This window comes from Otolemur garnettii, unplaced genomic scaffold (assembly GCF_000181295.1).
Source record: "Otolemur garnettii isolate 467f Iridium unplaced genomic scaffold, OtoGar3 scaffold00006, whole genome shotgun sequence".
NCBI classification, from domain to species: Eukaryota; Metazoa; Chordata; class Mammalia; order Primates; family Galagidae; genus Otolemur; species Otolemur garnettii.
Genome location: NW_003852401.1, coordinates 31,140,383 through 31,145,069, shown reverse-complemented (window position 1 = coordinate 31,145,069; position 4,687 = coordinate 31,140,383). Strand labels below are relative to the sequence as shown.

The following is a 4,687-nucleotide window of genomic DNA, read 5'->3' as shown; positions in this document are numbered from 1 at the left end:
AGAAATTGAGTAATGAGAGTTAATACACAGTGTTACAACAAACAATCCAGATTTGAATTCTGCTTCCTCCTTATTAGCTACGTAAGCTCTGAGCCACTTTGCCTACACATCCATCCATCTATAGACTTGATAAACATCCCAGTCTGTGCTATTCTTAGCATCAGCCAGCTAAGGATAGCAAAATGAAGTGTGAAGTTATCCTTTTTGGAATATTCAACAACATAGGAGAGACCTATAATAAAACCATTCCCCCAATGAATAAGGTGTGAAAATATTTGGAAGTGAAATACACTGTGGCATGAGTTCGCTAAGGTTCAGTTTTCTTATCTTCACAGTAAGGGCATATTACCTCACAACTGAAAATCCTTTCTATGTGACACACATTATGTTAAGTGTTGTTGAATAAATGATGGCAATTGTTATTAGCCTTGGCAATCAAAGCAACCCTTAACAGTAACTCTTAATAGTTCTAGGGAGTGTTAATCTTTCCTTTCAGTTTTCACTGTCCTGCACTATATAGGCCCTTCATGCTTTATACTCTCAATAGCTTTCCCAAGTTCATCCTATTTTTTCCCTGAACTCTCTTGCCTGTTATTCCCAGGCTAATCTCAAACAGCTTTATCTTATCACTTTCTTTTTCAAATATGTACAATTGTTTCCTTTATTCACAGTTCTAAGGCCAAACTCTTCTGCCTGTTCTTCAACATTTTGGGGGCTTCACCTCCCCCGGTCAAACTTAGTATTTACATTTTTTTCTACTTTATCTGACCCAATTCCTTCTCATCTTTGTTCCAGTAACTCTCCTTGCCTAGAATGTTCTACCATCAGTACATCACTTTGCGTTCAAAATTCTGTATATTCTTTAAGACCCATTTGAAATACCCATCTACCTAAACTCTCAGCAGACTGATCTAGCTGATAGTAGCTACTGATTTAGACCCTACTAAGCTCCAGGCACTAAGGTAAGTCCTTCACAGCCCCATAGCACTACTGTAGCTAAGTATCGGGGACCTTGGTTTTAGATGAGTAGGCTATGGGTCATGGATATGAAATCCAGCTGGTATTAGAACCAAAATTCGATCCTGTACCTTACTCCCAAATCCAGTTGTTACAGCTCCATAAGACTCCCCTAATAATGATCTCATTTGCAAGAAATATTTATGGATAGCTCTAAATGTACCTTATAAATATAACCTATAATATTTCTTACTATTCAGGGCCTAAAATAGGCAATCAATAAACATTTAATAATTTGGATTTTTTTTTTTTGAGACTGAGTCTCTCTCTGTTGCCCAGGTTAGAGTACCATGGCATCAGCCTAGTTCACAACAACCTCTAACTCCTGGGTTCAAGCAATTCTTCTGCCTTAATCTCCCAAGTAGCTGTGACTACAGGCACTTGCTATGACATTTGGTAATTTTTCTTTTTTCTTTCTTTTTCTTTTTTTTTTTTTTTTTTTGCAGTTTTTGACTGGAACCAGGTTTGAACCCACCACCTCCAGTATATGGGGCTGGCGCCCTACTCCTTTGAGCCACAGGCGCTGCCTGACAGCCGGTAATTTTTCTATTTTTGGTAGAGATAGGGTTTCACTCTTGCTTACCATGGTCTTAAACTCAGGAGCTCCCAACAGAGTGCTAGGATTCCAAGTGTTCGTCACAACACCTGGTCAATATTTAATAATTTGATTACTTATGTTACAAACTTTGTGTGACATTCATATTATGGTATAAGGGTACCTCTTTATATTTTACTTACTTATACTGAATTTTGTATAAAAATCATATTGTAATACATTTCATTAGATAGCAAAATTTTTTCATTATTTGAAACTATTAGGCATCAAGTTTTTTCTTATGTAATTCCAAGACTAGCACTTCTTGAATTTTTTGTGATGGACATTTTTAGAGATATAATTTTTGAATTAACCAGAAAAGTATATAAACTCAGATTGGCCATTATTGTTAACACTTTTGCTATAAGCATTTAAAATGTTCCTTTTCTGAAGAAAGGGCCACTGGTTGAAAGTATGAAGACTTTGTGTTCAAATGGTGCTGAGATAGCAAATGGCTCATAAGCACAGATAGGGAAGGACCGACCGCTTCCATCGCTCCCAGACCGTGCATCTCCACACTGAACTCATTCCGAGCTGGAGAAAACAGTCATCAGACCAGTTTCACTTTTACCCCTGTCACAGGCACTTACAGGAATGGACATTTACTTTCATCCCCACCAATTATTTGTTAGGTCATGCTTCAGTATTAAAAGCAATTTTCAGGATTAGTCAATATGCCCTAAAAGAGCCACTGAAGTGAAAAGAAAACAGTTCCCACCCACCTCTGTGCTTTGCTTGGTAACCTCCATTGTTCTGGCCCTTCCTCCTTTCTTTATAATACCACTGAAAGGGCGTATGTAGCCCGTTCTACTTCTAAACTAAATCCCTAAAACCTCTTGGCTCATTATGTAAAGAGTCAGTTCCAGAATATCAGGTTTACTGTGGCTATGTGATTTACCTGATTTGTGCCTCTCATTAAGCAATGTTGTTGGAGTTTACTATACCTTTGCCAGCCAATTGTGAGAATAGCAATAATTATTTAAACACAAAAGTTCTTTAATAATTCCAAAATGGAAATGAGACTGTTGGATGTCAAGGAGACAGCATCCTACCATGAACAGTTTTTGTCATAAACAACTTCGTTTCCGTGATCAAATGTCCAGCTAACTCGTTGAGCATTGTGACCTGCTGGGAAGCTTGGCTGGTGTTAGTAAGGGTCCCCGCTTGCTTGCATCAGAGGTAGTAACTGTCAATAAGCAGTAAGCCAATCAATGTCAAAGATTTCTAAGGCTTCTAGCAGATCATCAGCTTTCCCTTACTACACTTTTGGAGAAGGTAAACCCACAAACTGTGCCAAGAAAAGTCCTCAGACTGCCTGACAAGGTTTCAGCAGGAACTTTGGGAGCAGAGATTTGTTTTACTGATAAAACTAATCCCAGTGACAAAGCTAAACATCGAAAGCTCCAGAGCCAAACGTCAAAAATATTTTTCCATTTGCTAATTGCTAACTGCAAACAGATCTGCAGTGGCCCTCCTGAGCGGCATTTATACCTGCCGAGGGCTTGCTCTGCCCTCCTGTCCTTCATTGCTTTTCTCACCTACTTAGGGCTGCTGGAGCCACTCAAGTAGGCGGAGGGACATCTGAGGTCAAGGAGTGCTGTGTGGACTTCTGCAAGTCTCTGACAAGAGGTGTTCATTCCCTTAGTTGAAATTTGAAGAATAAATTTTTCACTTATTTCTTTTTTTATAATTTCAGATTAACATGTTACAAACCACTAGGTTACATTGTTTGGGTTTGTTAGGCAAAGTTCCTGCTGGAGTTGTGCCCCTCCCCCAGGAGGTGCCCCTTCATTGTGCCCATTAGGTGGGAGCACACCAACCCTCCTCTTCTCTTTCCTGCCCTCCCCCCTTCTCTCCTCCCTTCCTCTCCCACCGTCAATTTAATTGAGTTTTTCCCTTGTATGAGTGTGCATTTTTTCTCTAATGGCTTCATAATAGTATTGAATACGTTGGATACTTGCTTTTCCATTCTTATGAAACTTTATTAAGGAGATTGTTCTCCAACTCCAGCTAGGTTAATAAAAAAGATCCAAATTCTCCATCTTTTTATGGATAAATAGTATTCCATGAGATACATATACCACCATTTTGTTTAGTAATCCATTTATGGGTTGATGGGCACTTGGGTTGATTCCACATCTTAGAGATGTAAATTGAACTGTGATAAACAATCTTTCACTGCAAATGTCCTTATGATATAATGATTGTTTTTCTCCTGGGTAGATACCTGGTAGTTGGATTGTGGAATCAAAGTCTATTTTGTGTTCTTTGAGGATTCTCCACACTTCTTTCCAAAGGGGCTGTATTAGTTTGCAATCCTGCCAACAAGGTAAAAGTGTTCCCTTCCCTCCACAGCTGTACCAGCAACTGTAGCTCTGGGACTTTGTGATGTGTTTTTCCCTTATTTCTGAGAATGGCTCATAGGACACATGCTTCTAGGTTTCCCCATAGACCTTGCCAAGGATGATCAGTGTTTCTCTACCCAAGTTCAGTCTTGTAACATTTCAGAGAGGTCCACAGTGATTGCCACACCACAGCCTCCAATCACTAAGTTTCTTACTTGTCAAAACCCATGCCCCCTATTAAATGTTAATGCTTGAGAGGAGATACAACTTACAGCTCAACACTTCAGTTCGGTGGGTCTCAAAAATATCCCCCCACCTCCACCCCAACCATCAATATCAGCATCAATTTGTCTGAAAGGAAAATTCTCAAGAGGCCTCAATTTAAGATTCCTGACATAAACTCTAAGAGTGGGTGGAACTCAGCAATCTGCATTTTAACAAGGCTTCCTGCTTCCAGGATGCAGGCTTTATTTTGAGAATCACAAAATAATCAGATTGTCAATAATCAGATTAGTTCTGAATTCCTAAGGTGAGGTATGTGAGGTGTATCGCAATTCAAAACTTGACAGAAGGCTCGGCGCCTCTGGCTCAAGTGGCTAAGGTGCCAGCCACATATACCTGAGCTGGCGGGTTCGAATCCAGCCTGGGCCCACCAAACAACAATGACGGCTGCAACCAAAAAATAGCCAGGCATTGTGGCAGGTGCCTGTAGTCCCAGTTACTTGGGAGG

At 39.9% G+C, this 4,687-nt stretch overlaps 1 protein-coding gene across 1 annotated transcript in view; it reads right to left on the bottom strand.

Moving 5' to 3' along the window:
• Window positions 1–4,687, bottom strand: part of LOC100966723 (aldehyde dehydrogenase, cytosolic 2) — a 41,276-nt gene that overhangs the window by 35,031 nt on the left and 1,558 nt on the right. The gene's annotated exons all lie outside the window — the stretch shown is intronic.